The sequence below is a fragment of the Camelus dromedarius genome, chromosome 17 (genome assembly GCF_036321535.1).
Source record: "Camelus dromedarius isolate mCamDro1 chromosome 17, mCamDro1.pat, whole genome shotgun sequence".
Lineage (NCBI taxonomy): Eukaryota > Metazoa > Chordata > Mammalia > Artiodactyla > Camelidae > Camelus > Camelus dromedarius.
In genome coordinates this window covers 32,367,450-32,382,906 of record NC_087452.1, presented here as the reverse complement: position 1 = coordinate 32,382,906, position 15,457 = coordinate 32,367,450, and the positions used below count along the sequence as shown (strand labels likewise).

Below are 15,457 nucleotides of genomic sequence, written 5' to 3'. Positions count from 1 at the left end.
CTTGCTGTAGATAAGGTACTTAGAAATATTCAGATGAAGGGAACTCCTAGAATAATCTAGGCTTTACAGAGAAAGTTTGTTCTCAGTTACTGCTTAATGTGTGTTCCAGTAGATGTGAAAGTATGGCATGGCTGATGCATGTGACAGAGTCTTTTATTTTCATGTTTGCAAAGAGGTTTTCCTGTATCTTGCTGGTTCATTGGCACATTTGTTTTCCTCAGTGTCGCTCAACTCTTTAAGCCTACAATAGATTCTTCCTTTCATGTCCTTGACAACTACAGGTGATAGAGTGTCTAGACCAAGGGATATTTCCAAGGGTCTTTCTGTCTGTAAAAATGGCAAAAATCCTAACTTAATTTACCCAATGTAGTTTCCTGTCCCCTTGCAGCAGGGAGACACATTGGAGAAACTTGGGCCTAAATATTCACCAAAGGTTGGAGGGTGGGGGAGATTCTGAGAACTTAATTTGTTCGCTCAACAAGAACTTCATGTAATTTTTATTAACATTCATCTGGATTAACAAATACAATTCCTGGTTTCACTCCCAAATTCCAGTTGTTTTCCAGGTGTACCATAATCTTAGTTAATAATGAGATTCTCCCTCCCCCTAGTGCTTCTTTTAAGCTAACCTTATTCTTATGGAATATTGGCAAAGAAAAGCCAGATGCCCCACTTCTTTTCCTCCAGTATTTTTTACTCTGTTACCTGTGCTGATTTCTCTGGTATTTTCCTGGTTCTTCAGCAGGGGTACTGGGGCCACCACCCCCCTTTTCTTCTGAGAGCCCTCTGCTCATCCAAGCTATTTGGCACATTTGAACAACCTCTTTTGGCTAAGAGAAGAGTAGGGTTTTTCTAAAGGAATTGTGCTGTAAAACAAACTGAAGCCCCAGACAGAAACTATGTACTTAAAACAAGTTACTGGTTATTCTAAGAATGATTGTTCACCAAAAGGTTTTATTTCCAAATTTGGTTCCTTAGGTTTTGGTAGGGATACTGGGATTTTATGGAGCTTCAGAATAAACATGACAAACTTTGTTAGAGTGTCAGTTTTATTGGAAAATTGGTGGAGTAGTGTCAGGGCTTGGGGGTTCAGTACTTTAACTGGTAAGGATGTAAAAGTTTTTGTTTTTGTAATGGAAATAAAGGCAGAGAAATCAGAATTCACATGAATTTTTAAAATAAAATTTTCTTCAAATAAATTTTATTTATTTATTTATTTATTTTTAAATTTTGATTGCAAAATGTCCCCCTTTTTTAAAGAAAAAATGTGGAATGCTTCCAAATTTGTGTCATCCTTGTGCAGGGACCATGCTAATCTCCGTATCGTTCCAATTTTGGTATATGCGCTGCCAAAGCAAACACTCAAATAAATTTTAGAATAGAGTTTGAATGCTTTGGAGGTGCCCTAAGAGCCCCAAAGAGACAACATTTTCTGCGGGAATTAAGGATTGCTCAGTGGAAAAGTTTGAGAAGCCCTTGTTTAAGTTGATCAATATTTGGACACAGAAAACTGACTTGATGGGCTCATATGTTCTTTAAAACTTATAGACCTTTTTTTCATTTTATTCTTGTCTCTTTTGCATGGCATATCAGGGTACTAGGATCCTGGAATTGCAGCTAGAGATGGGCATGCTTAGTCTCTTCTGGAACCTGCTTCGTAGCTGTCTTGTTGACAGAAGGCTAGCTTCCTGTATGTGAACTTTGGTTGGGGGGTAGGTAATTAGGTTTGTTTGTTTGTTTGTTTGTTTAATGGAGGTACTAGGGATTGAACCCAGGATCTAGTGCATTCTAAGCATGTGCTCTGCCCCTTGAGCTATACCCTCCCCCTGCTGTATATCAACTTTGGCCTCAGGCTGACCCCCTTCACCTTGGACCACTGGGTAGGGAAAGCTGGGTCTCTTACTCTCCTCCAGGGAGTTTAATTTTCGCTTTTTCTCTGACTGCCTTCTATTTGTCCTCTTTGCTTGCAATATAAAGAATCAGGGGTAAAGTGTTCTAGGCAGAGGACCAGGGCAAAGGCCCTGGAGTAGGAACAGCTTTGCTTGTTTAAAAATCAAGAAGGTGGAGGCCAGGGTGGCTGGAGTGTAGAAAGCAAAGGACACAGTGGTCTGGGGTGAGATAGACAGGGGTTTGAGCACGTAAGGCCAGCAATGGTGGTCTGAGATACATCTAGAACTCTGAGTTTATTTGCTTGAGTTCTAACAGCTGCTATTTTGAGTTCTGAACCTATCAGAAAATCGCAGCAGTCTGCAGAAAAAGTCATGCTCTTTGAGCAGTTGAAAGTGGAAGAAGTAAAGAGGAACCTCCAGAGTTTTGGAATAAGATCAGAGTGGGTGGCTTTTGTCTTGTAAAGAATTGCACTGGGAGTAGTTTCAGCAGTCTAATGGGAATCCTAGCCATTGTTTTTTCCCTCCTGTGGAAGCCCCCAGGGCCCTTCAAAAGGCAGCATAGGTTATGGAGGTTATAGTTTTCACCATTTATTATGGCCTTTCTGTCACACTAGACATCCCTATTTTGAGCTTAGATGTCTTCCTCTTCTAAGAACATTTGTAAATAAATGTTATGAACCTTGCGATTGCTTAATAATCCTAGATCCTTCTTTAGAGAGTTTGGATAATATTTCAAAATCTATTATAATGCCAAACCAGTTGTTGACTTTGCTATCTAACAGTAACAATCTGATTATATGTGCTTATTAAACAAATTTTGGAAATATAGAACATTATAAAGAATACAAAAATCACCCATAATTCCATCAGCCAGAGATAGTAAGAGTACTGATATTTTGTTTTTCCAGTTATTTTGCTATGCAAATGTATATTTTTTAAAAACTGGGGAACCCCATTGTGTATCTTTTTTTTGCATGTGCCATGTAAGATTTTTCAAAATCAGAACTGTTTTGTAATTCCATGGCATTCCATTCATTTTTACTTTTCTAAGTTTTTACTCTTAAGAAATAAAAGTAAATAATCAGTTATAGCCAGAGGTTTGTTGAGGGAGGAAGGATGAGTCAGTAGAGCACAGAGGACTTTTAGGGCAGTGAAACTACTCTGTATGATACTATAGTGGCGGATACATGTTATTATATATTTGTCCAAACCCATAAAATGTACAACACGAAGAGTGAACCCTAATGTAAACTATGGACTTTGGATAATAATGATGTGTTAATGTAGGTTTAGCCATTATAACAAAGGTACCACTGTGGTGGGGAACTTTGATAATGGAGGAGGGCTATGCATGTGTAGGGACAGGAAGTATATGGGAAATCTCTGTTTCTTCCTCTCGGTTTTGCTCTGAACCTAAAACTATGGAAATACCACTGCCTCCAGTCTTTAATGCAGTATTTTCAGCTTCCATTTATGATTCTTGCCTGAATCAGTTTTTAATATGGTAGGTGCAAAATGGTGATTTTTCTGATTCTATATTTCTTCTATATTCATTTGCATTTCTTGAGATAAAGATGAGCCTTCTCTCTCCACTTTACTTGGATTCCTTTTTTTAAGAAAGTCAGTGTGATAGAATCCACTCCTATGTTTGTTTTGATGCTCAAGTTGTCCCAGATTTGGCTAGTGGGAGCCCCTTCCAGCTGACTTCTGTTCCTTTGACATGTCCCTTACAATTTGTGGGGGGGGGGGGGTCCTTTTTTTTTCCTGGCACAAAAATATTTCTAGACATAGCTTGTATTTTCTCTGTTCCAATGCGGGAATTCTTGGTTTCTTTCAGAGGGGAATGGTATTTAGAAACCAAGATCTGGTGTGTACATGTGCTCATGACTACTGAGGTATCTTTGCTCATGATTACTCAGAAGCCTCTTTTGGTGGTCAGAGCTAGGAAATACATTTATTTTTAAATGATATATTCGTAACAGTCGTTCTTAATTTTAATCCTTCTCCCATTCACTATCTGTATCTCCCTTCTCTCACAGTGACAACTGGTTCCCAGCAGCACCAATATATCTACTCATTTGCTCAGTCCTATAATACATACAAAATAGTTTCAAATAGTTCCACTGCAAGCAATAAATCTAAGTAAAGTTCAAAATTTTTTTGGGGGGTAGTTTTGTTTTTTCCTTTTTGCTATATCCTACTGAGGCTGTATAGTCAGAATTCTATACAGTTCAAAAGTTACTTGGATTTTCTTCTTTTTTTCCAGCTCTATTGAGGTTTAATTGTATGCTGTGTACATGAAACCATCATCAAAATCAAGGTGATGAGCATATCCATCACCTCTGAAAGTTTTCTTATGCCCCTTTGAAATCTCTCCCTCTCCTCCCTACCCTCTAACCCTGTCCCTAGGGAACCACTTATTTGCTTTGTGTCCTTACTAATTAGTTATATTTTCTAGACTTTGTATAAATGGAGCCATATAGTACATTCATTCTCTTTCTCTTTCTGGGGGATTGGCTTCTTTCACTCAGCATTTTTTTTTTTTTTTTTGGCAGGGAAAGGTAATTAGGTTTTATTAATTATTTTAAGAAGAGGTACTGGGGATTGAACCCAGGGCTTCATGCATGCTAAGCATATGCTCTACCACTTGAGCTATACCCTCCTGCCTACTCAGCATAATTATTTTAAGATTCATCCATGTGTGTATATCAATTGTTCATTACTTTTCATTGCCAAGTAGTAGTCCATGGTATGGATATACCCCAATTTGTTTATTTCCTGGCTTCCCTGTTTTTTAATGGGGGGGGGTGTTCTTTGTTGTTTTTATTACAAATAAAGCCACTGTGAACATTCATGCATAAGCTTTTGTATTGACACATTCTTTCATTTTGCTTGGATAATGGATTTGTCATCTCCATTGGCTGTCCAAGACATTGGGGACAATGGAATTGGATAGAACTAAGAATAGAACCTGGTGATGTTTTGCCAGACACCTCCCTTCAGATGAACCATTAACATTCAGTGAATAAGATTACTTATCTATCTGTGCGTCCAAGTGACTATTCTCCAGCCCACAGACCACCATTTATATGGAAGACTACCATAGTAAACTTTGTCACATGCATTAGTTGAAATCAAGGTATTGTTAGAAAGGTACCTAATAGAGTCTGTTGGGGTCAAAGTTGCTTAAAAATCTATATATCCCATTAAGTATTAGTGCCTAAAAGAGTAGCAGGTCTCAAAGAGCGCATGGGGCATCAGGAGAGCAATACAGTGTATGAGAATGACAAGGGAAAGGGATGCATTCAATCATTAAATAATATTTATTTATTGAGCAGCTACTCTTTTGCTAGGCGTTGGCGTGGGCATTGGGAATATAGCAGGGAATAAAAATGCCTCTTCTATAAGAGTCTGGAAAAAAAATGCTTCTCCTCATGGGATTTTCATTTTAGTTAGGTAGAGACAGATGATAAATAAGTACATAAACCGTATGTCAGAGGTGTTAAGTGCTATGAAGAAAGGGGAACTAGGTGAAGTATGTATGTGGGGTGATGCTTCTTTATGTGGAGTGGTCAAGAAAGACTCCACTTGATTAGGTGACTTTGTATTGAGCCATGGAGGAAATAAGGGAGCTAGCTTGGTGACTGTCTAGGGGAAGAGCATTCCAGGCAGGTAGGATAGCAAGAGAAAAAATCCAAAGGTAGGAGCTTTTCTTTTGGTGTGTGGAGGGAACAGCAAGGAGCCAGGGTAGCTGAAGCAGAGTATACCAGGATGAGGGTGGTAGAGGAAAGGCCTTGGGGTCAGACGATGGGAGACCTTACTCTGTGAGGTGGGAGCCATTGCAGGGTTTGAACAGATCACCCTGGCTGATACACAGGGAACAGGCTGTGAGAGAGATAAGGGCAAAAGCAAGGAGGCTAATTAGGAGGATATTGCAAAATTCCAGGCAGGAGGGATGGTGGCTTGGTGGAGGTGGTAGAATTAGTTGGATTCTGAATATGTTTTGAAGATAGAGCCAGTAGGATTTATTGATGAAATGGATATAGATTGTGTCAGAGATAGATTGTGTAAGAGGGTAGATAAGGATGAGTTCCAATGTTTTAATTGAACAATGTGAAGATGCCATTTTCTGAGCTTGGGAGAAGCACAGATTGGGGGCAGACAGTTCAGTTTGGGAGACATGTTATGTTTGATGCGTCTTATGCCTCCAAGTTGAGATGTCCAGAGGGCAGTTAGACTATTGAGTTGAAGTTCAGAGAACTCTACATTGGAGATTTTTTAAAAGTGGAATATATCTGTGTATGAATGGTACTTATATCACAGGACAGGATGAGATTTGATTATTCCAGGAATAAGAGAAGTTAAAGAGAAGTGATCTGAGCGACTAAGCACTGGATAAGCATAGGTGAGGAGGGAATGATGATGATCTAGGAAAGAACACTTGGAAGAAATGGCCACTGAAGAGTAGGAGACTCAAGAGAAAAGTGCTGTGGAAGCCGGCTAGAAAAAAATCATTTCAAAGAGGAAGTGATCAACTGTGTTAGTTAAAGTCTATCAGTAGTCATTGTAGTATGAGGACTAAGAATTGACCATTGGAGTTAGCAATGTGGGGGCCCTTGGGGCCCTTGGTGCCCTTGATGTTCAGTTTCAGTGTAGTGATAGAGGCTCAAACAAGAATAGGTAGAGAACAGGTTTTGTCCTTTTAAGTTTTTGCCAGTGAGATTGATCAGGTAGGGAGGGAGAAATTGACGATGCAGGAGAGATTAGGGGCAGTCCATACTGGCTAAAGCCAAGCTGTAACTGTGGCCTGGGAACCTCAGTACTCACCTCAGTACTTCAACATATAATAGAGAGAGGAACACCCCTCAAGACAAGGCAACTGTCTTCATCTAAACTTTTGTAATCTTGGGCAAGTTGTTGCTGAGCCTTTAGGTTCTCTTTCACAAAATGAAAAGTCTACAACCTGAACTCTGGGTCTATTGTTCTCTTGTTCTGGATGAAGACAGGGAAGATGCACATGTTTTTAGGAACAAAAAGGAATCACCAAAACAGAGAAAAGGACTATGAATCAACTTAGAGGAACAGTTAGCCCATGTGACTGAATGCACTAAGACAAAACAAGACAATGTTTATAGCACTCTGTTACATTTCAGCATTTTGTTCTCAACATAGATGATCAGCAGGATTCTATAAATTATGGATTCAAGCCAGTTCTTTTTATACTGTGTTTCTATCCTCCTTCTCTTCTTCCCCAGAAACTTGTATCTCTTTTTCCTAAGACAACTTGAGTATCTGTCATTGGACTGATTTTTCAGAATAGTCTATGTTAGAGTTTATGGTGACCTCTTGGTTAGAAATAAAGTAGTACTGATTTTGATACTTACTCCTGTCCTTTTCTGTGTGCCAGGCTTAGAGACACAAGAGGGCACAGAGTTTGGGTGTACAGAAGATTGTTTTATAAACCTCCATCAGAAAAGTATGTCAGACATTGACCCAGTTGTTCAGAGTGACTTTGTGGGACCTTTAACATTCCTTCCCAACAATCCAGGGGATAAGAGCATCTGATTTTGGGTTTAATTTGCATTTCCCTGATTACTTCAGATGTTGAGCTCTTTTTCATAAGCTTATGATCGCTTTCATTTTTGCAAAGTGCCTGAACATGTGTTTTTGACCATTTTTCTTTCTTCCACAACATTCTTTTTGATTTATAGGAATTCTTTGTATCTGGATATGGATCTTTTGGATAAACATGCACATACATGTGTCTTTCTCATCTATGTTGCTTGATTTACCTCTTAATTGTGTATTTTTTGAAGTTTTATGCTCTTTTTTAAAATTGTATTTTTGGTGAATAGATGTTTTAATTTTAGTGAGATTGAATTGATCATTTTTTCCTTTTATGTTTAGTGCTTTTTGTCCTTTGTTTAAGAAATATTTGTCTACCCCCAAGGTCATGAAGATACTCTCCTGTTATCTTCTAGAAGCTTTAATGTTTTACCTTCATGTTTAGGTCTAGAATCTATCCAGAATTGATTATTGTGTGGTGTGAGGGAGGGGTCAAGTTTCATCCCTCCACATCCCCAATATGATTATCTAACTGATCTAGTGTTCTGCGTTACATTTTTGTTTTACCCTGTGTTGTAAACCAAGGCACAGTACATATGAGGCTTTGTCTCTGAACTCTATTTTCTTCCCTCATAACTTTCAGGGAAATGAGATTAGGTTATGTAGTGTAGTGGCTAAGAGCATGACCTCTGGAGCCAGATCAACCACCAGGGTTCAAATCTTGTCTTTACTACTTATCACTCTGTGAGACAAGTTTTCTCATCTGTAAAATGGGAATATTTATAGCATCATCTACTGAATAGGGATGTTTTTGAGGACTGAATGAGTAATATTTGTAGCATGAATAAACCTGGCTAAAGGAGAATATAACAGGCATTACTGGTGGGCTGGGCCACAGTGCTTCTGGAAGCAGAGCTAGTGACTGGAGCAGTTTTGGATGGACTTGGGCATGACCAAGGATGGAGTGGGATCCATATCTAGCAGGGCTCACCACAGACCTGTGCTGGGACTGTAGCTGTTCCCCAGTTGCTGTGCCCTGACTTCAGAGTTACCCAGCAATCCTCCTGAGGGGAAGGTCTTTTAAGTATTTTCTGAATCATCCTTTGAAATCTTCAAGTTGTTTTTGGTCCAGTTCAGAATACAGAAGCAGGATGTGCCAGGTTTGAATGAAGTTCCCTAAACAGCATACCAGGGGAGGCAGCAACAGCTAGCTATTAACTTTCTGCAGCTATACTGACAGACAGTGCAGCTTAGCAGTTGGGCACATGCTGAAATAAAAAGGAAGAAACCTAGAGAAGGCTTTCTAGAGGCTAACTTTTAGGCAAAGACCCAAAAGAGACTATGGGTTAGAATTAAGTCATTAGACTAACACAACTGTTAGATCAAGAGATGGGGAAAGAGGGACACGGCATCAACCAAGGCCCAGAAGAGACCCTGAGAGCACTGTGCTTTTGAGTCCAGGGAGCAGAGAGTGTGTGGGTGCAGGTTGGAGGGAGGTACTTGGTGATCAGAGAGCAGGGGGACACTAGCAGTCAGAAAAGGCCTTAAGCATTTTAGGTTTTATCCTAAGGGCAGAAGAGACCCTTTTGAAGTATCCTAGAAGATCCTGTGAGTGGAGACTGACATCATCAGATTCAGAAAGTTCACTCTTTCTGCAGCGGGGATTGGAGGGGGCGCAATCAAGGAGGCGGGGAGACCCTTTGGAGGCCCACAGAATTTGTGATTGAACATGAGGAGAAGGGAGAAGGCAAGGATGAGGTTTTTCCCTTGACAGTGACCATATATAGTAGAGGTCCATAGAGTTGCTGCACTGTGGGGTGTAAGATCCCGAGAGAGCCACTGCTGAATGCCTTTCCATCACAGAGACTTTGTACTTGTGTACCAGCCACTCTTCTAACCAGGAAGCAAAGCTGCAGTGTGCTGCCAGATAGATGCTTATTTTCTTTACATTTTCTGTGGCCCTAAGGAAAAGATTTGTTGCTTTATTTCTAATATGGTCAGTCCAAAAGGGCTTTACCTGTCTTTGTCTGACCAGACTTTACTCTCCAGCCTTTTGATTCATGTTAACATTTAAGATTTCAATTAATGAAGACAGTTCAGGAGATCTCTGATATCCAATAGTTTATTATTTTGCCAAGGCATGACTTTAACTGATGCTCTCTGGGGTACGGGAACTGATAATTGAGCCCTGCCCTTTACAGCGTCTGCTCCTCAACCTACCCTGTTCTCTGCTCTCAAATCAAAAATTCTTATCATCATTAAGAATCTGAAGAGATCATTTAAATGTTTCAGTTATATGTGAATGCATTTTGTGGAGGAAATTTTGTGCTATAGTTGTATTCTCTGATTTTGGGATTTTGTAAAGGTATCTTACCTCTCCCGCCTCCTGTGCTTTCCCAGCGTGATGTCTGCTGCAAAGTCTATACTCTCCTTGTGAAACCCCAGTCTTTGTTCACAGCCCTTTCTCAACTACTGAATCCTTCTGAGAATTGTGTGTGTTTTGTGGTTTGTAGCCTCAGTGTTCAAAGTGTTCATCAGCAGAATGGGAAAATAAACTGAGTTTCATTGATTTCCGCCCCCACATACACACGCAGGTTAATGGCATACTTTTGTTTGTTCATAGGACCAGTTTTACTCTCTTAAGTTAACACATACAACAGTAACAAATTTCAGAGGTTTATCACCTTAGTGTGTGTACCCAAGTCCTCCCTCAAATAAAAACAGCAGAATGAGCTGTTGGTGTTACTCTTTGTCCATTCCCTCTTAAAAGGGACAGCACCCGTACCCTCCTAGTTTCCTCTTGCTTGTTATGGACACCCTTACATGGGGCCCTAGTGGAGTTTGTATGTTATAGAAAGATTTGAATGTTATTCTGTGTTTCTGCCACCACTTAAAATGAATTTCTAGGTGGGAGAGTGTGGGGCTTTACCTGCCTGAGCTCCTGAGGGAAGGGCCACAATTCCTTGAGCTGCAAGCAGGCTTGTTCTCTTCATTCCTCTTTGAAATTTCCACTTTGTGGCTGCAGAGATCCTGTTAACTCTCAGCTCGCAGGTTCATCAGAGATGCCAGGAGATTGCCTTCTAGCCTCCTTGAGAGAGACCGCCAGTTGGAGCCCTCAAGAAGAGCAAGAAGCCCAGCATGGATTGACATGGCCCTCGGACCAGCTCCAGTCCTGACACCTCTCTCAGGTTATATAACATCCAGCAGCTGCAGCATCTGATACCACTTTATTCCCTGTAGTGTTGAATGGCAGGTAGAGAAGCACTGGCCCTTTAGTTGTTCTGAAGTTTCCAGGAATAATTTACTTGAGTTTCTAATTCTATTTTTATTTCTCGCATATTTGGATCACTCATACTTTGGGAAACAAGCAAAAAACATTTCACTGCCTCTGTCTCTGTCTTCGCATTCATATCCCTAGCCTTTTTTTTTTTTGCCTTTTTTTTTAAATGAAGATACAATTGATTTACAATATTATGTTAATTTCAGGTATACAGAGTAGTGATTCAAAAATTTTATAGATTATACTCCATTTATAGTTACTATAAAATATTGACTATATTCCCTGTGCTATACAATATATCCTTGTAGCTTATTTTTGTTTTTTTATCTCAAAAAAATTTGTTTTGCTTTTGTTTTTCGGGTTTTTTAAAGTTTATTTATTTTATACGTGGTGGTTTGTACTTCTTAATCCCCTACTCCTATCTTGCCCCCCTCCCCTACCCCCACTAGTTTGTTCTCTGTATCTCTGAGTCTTTCTTTTTTGTTATATTCACTAGTTTATTTTTTAGATTCCACCTATTAGTGATAACATACACTGTTTGTCTTCCTCTGTCTGACTTATTAAACTAAACATGATACCCTCCAGGTCCATCCATATTGTTGTAAATGGCAAAATTTCATTTTTATGCCTAGCCCATTTCTGTTTTAAAAAAAAATCTTTGCTAGAGAATTGAGAGTCCCTTAGAGAACTCTTAAGGAAAGAATAGTCAGCCTATTGTCACTTGAGGCTTTTGGCAGAGTCTGGAAGGAAGGGCTCTCCCCCAGGAAGCTTCCTGCAGGTTGCCAGGTGCCATGGTCACCAGGTGCCTTGGGTGGTGTGTTGCTCTCAATGAGCAGCAGCCATTTCCAGATAGGAGTTAGCTCTTTCTCTGCTTCCTGTTTCCTGGGCAGCAGCAGCGTTTCTCTTTGTAAGGTGTGGTGATGGCTGGGTGTGGGGATGCTTCTGGAATCCTGGGGGATGGACCGAGTCAGGGAAATCAAGCTGAAGAGGTGATTTAGCTTTCGTGTTTGCCACAAAGAAATCGGTTAAGGATGTTAGTGGATGTTTTCTCAAGGCTGATGGAATAATAAAATTGAGTGATTGGAGAAAGTAGGGGAATACTTCAAGAACCAGCTCAAATTTCTAAAGTAATGATGTCAGTTTTGACTATTTGTGGTGATGATGTTTTTCCTATTTAAGTGTTCATATCTGTAAGTATTGTATTCTGGATATACTAATCCTTTGCTATTTGTATTGTTAATAGCATCAAGTCTGTGGATTATCTCTTAACATTGTTCACAGTGTTCTTTATTGTAAAAAAAATCTCTAATTTCATTGTAGTCAGTTTAAGCAATCTTTTCTGTTGTTTGATAGTCATTTATTTCATGAGTGAAAAAGAAGACATAGGAGCGGCATATTTTAAAGTTTGGAATGTGGTTTTGATCAGCATCTTTGGGTTTAATTTGGATTTTTAAAATTTTGATTTTGTGAAATTATTCTAGACATTACCTTGTCTGTAAGATTTAGTAGAGTCAAGCGTTCACTTTATGTTTTCTCATAACTCTTTATATCTTATTCAGAAATTGAACTAGAATCCTTCAAGGTATCAGCCTTAGTCTGTCTTCTTTCTACGTTTGCTCAGAAGTTCCTGCTTTGCGGTTGATGTGCTGAGAACTCGGTAATTCTTGCTATGGTTGCAGAGATAGCCAAAAATCTTCATTATCATGCTGAGCAGGATCAAAATTAAATCCGTTTGCAACACAAGGCTTGAATTTCAGATGGGTTGAAAGAGGAGCAGTTGTGTTTACAAATGACTGTGTCTTTACTATTTTGACTTTGATTGTGCTAAAAGCAATGGTTCTCTATAGGGATTGATTTTTGTCCCCAGGAGACATCTGGCAATGGGTGGAGACAACTGGGAAGGTGCTTCTAGAATCGAGTGGACAGAGGGTGGGGATGCTACTAAGCATTCTGCAGTGCACAGGGCAGCCCCTACAACAAAGGATCATCCAGTCCAAAATGTCAGCAGTGCTAAGATTGAGAGCAGTCTTGGTATCTTTTACTGATGATTTGCAGTTGTTCCCCTTCCCTATGAGGACTAAGTGGAGAGGCCAGACATTTCTTTTCTTCATATCTCAGGTTGTTTCATGAGTTAGTCAGAATAATAGTGGTTCCCTTGCTCTCAGATCTCATTTTAAAGGATGTGTTTAACTTATAATCCACTAGTGCCTTTTATATTAATGCTATGAAGATTTATTTCTTCCCAAGGAGCTTCTATGATGAGAATTTTTTTTCTCTCTCAAACTGGCTTCCATGACTATTCTGAAGGTGAATCACATTTTGCTTTGCATGAGTTTTTAACTTTTGAAGACTTATTGGCAAATATATTGGCCTTTCATGCCATTTATTGAGTCAGGTAAAGCTTGGGCCATGGAAAACATCAATATGTGCTCATAAATGGTGATGTGTTGAACATATTTGAACATGAACATATTGAGTAAGAACTGATATGCTTCAGTGGATTTTTTATTCATGTGTATTTTTCTCTAGTGGCAATTTTTATGAAAACAAGCACAATTTAAAAATACTCAACATCCATTCATTGAGCATCTGTTAGACAGCTGGCATTTTTGTTAGACTTGAGAGATACAGTGGAGAATGAGATGGTCAGAATCCCTGCCCTCAAGGAGCTACATTCTAGACAGATGATAAGTGTTGAATCAAGTTACTAAAATAACTTCAGATCTTGAGAAGAACCATGTAAACAAAAAAGAAAGGGAATGAGCCCCAGGGGTAGTGAGGAAGGGCCTATTTCAGCTAGAGTGGTATAGTGGTGGTGGTGGTAGGGCTCTCTGACGGTGTAGTATTTATGCTTGTTTTTCAAAGAATCAACTTTTGGTTTTGCTGTTGCTTTTAGTCTTAAAGTATGTTTTCCTCTGTTTCATTAACCTGCTCTTATCTTCATTTGTCTTCCTGCTACTTTCTTTGGGTTTAGTTTCCTGTTCTTTTTCTAATTTTTTTGTGAAAAAAATTTACATCATTAATTTTCACTCTTCATTATTTTTTGACATTAATTTAAGGCTATGAATTTCTTTTTAAGGATGACTTTAGCGATATCACAAAATTTTAAAAATCAATTATATAATTTGCACACATTAAAATTCACATCTTTTGCCTGTATAGGTCGATGACTGTTGACAAATGTATATACGTACATTATCATCAATCTAATCAGGATGTGGAAAATATCCATTTTCCCAGAAAGTTCTCTCATGCCCCTTTGTAGTCAGTTTTCCAGGCACTGAACTGAATTCTGTCATTATAGGTTAGCATTATATAGAATTTTATATAAATGGAATTATATACCTATTCTTTTGTCCTTGGCCTCTTGCTCATCTGTGTTGTTGCACAAGGGTTCCAATTTCTCTGTGTTCCTTTTTATTGCTGAGTAGTGTTTCAGTTCCATAAATGTACTGCTCCTTGTTTATACATCACCTGTTGATGGACATTCAATCTTATGACTAAAGCTGCTTTGAACATTCCTGTAAAAGTTGATGGGTTTTTCTTTTAATTAGAGATATGCTTTCATTTCTTTATAGATAGAATACCAATAAGTAAATTGTGAGGTTGTACGGTAGGTGTATGTTTAACTTTATCAGAAACTGCCAAAATGTTTTCCACAGTGATTGTACCACTTCACACTCCTACCAGCAGTGCATGAGAGTTCCAGGTGCCCCATATCCTTGCCAGCAATTGGTATGGCCAGTCTTATTAATCTTAGCCATTCTAGTGGGTGTCAAGTGGTGTCTGATTATACTTTAAATTTGTATTTCCCTAATGATTTTGAGCACCTTTTCATGTGTTCATTGGCCATTTGTATCTCTTTTCCTGAGGTGTCTGTTCCTCCCCTTTTGCTCTTCTTTATTGGGTTATTTGTTGTCATTTTACTGAGTTATAAGAGTTTTTTAAAAAATATATTCTAAATACAAGTCTTTTGTCAGATATATATACTGCTGTTGTCTACAAGACTGTGACTTTTCTTTTTTATTGAGTTATAATTAACATACAATATTATATTCATTTCAGGTGTACAACCTAGTGATTCAATATTTTATACATTATGAAATAATCACCACAATATGACCAGTTACCATCCATCACATAAAAAGTTGTTATAATATTATTAACTATATTCCTTATGTATACATTACATTTCCGTGATTTTTTTTAATAGCTAGAAGTTTATATCTTTTTTTAAGAATTTTTTTTTTTTTTGCTGGGGTAGGGGAGGTAATTAGGTTTGTTTATTTTGTATATATATAAAAAAGGAGGTACTAGGGATTGAACCCAGGACCTTGTGCATGCTAAGCATGTGCTCTAACGCTTGAACTATACCCTCCCATGCCTTGGTAGTTTGTACCTCTTAATCCTCTTCACCTATTTCCTTCATCCCCACCCCCACCCCCCCTTCCCTCTGGCAACCACCAGTTTGTTCTCTATATCTGAGAGTCTGTTTATGTTTAATTTTGTTTGTTTGTTTTGTTTTTTTAGATTCCACTAAGTGAAATCACATGGTATTTGTCTTTCTTTGTTTAACTTATTTCACTTAGCTTAATACCCTCCAGGTCCATCCAAGTTGCCGTAAATGGCAAGATTTCATTCTTTTTATGGCTGCATAGTATTCCCCTTCTCTGGAATCTTGTCCCTTCAACCCCTGGTTGTCTTAGAATCTCTTCCATGCCTT

At 38.8% G+C, this 15,457-nt stretch overlaps 1 protein-coding gene and 1 pseudogene across 2 annotated transcripts in view; one reads left to right on the top strand and one right to left on the bottom strand.

Moving 5' to 3' along the window:
* Nucleotides 1-15,457, top strand: part of RAD54L2 (RAD54 like 2) — an 82,026-nt gene that overhangs the window by 32,948 nt on the left and 33,621 nt on the right. The gene's annotated exons all lie outside the window — the stretch shown is intronic.
* Nucleotides 1,262-1,362, bottom strand: LOC116158399 (U6 spliceosomal RNA; annotated as a pseudogene).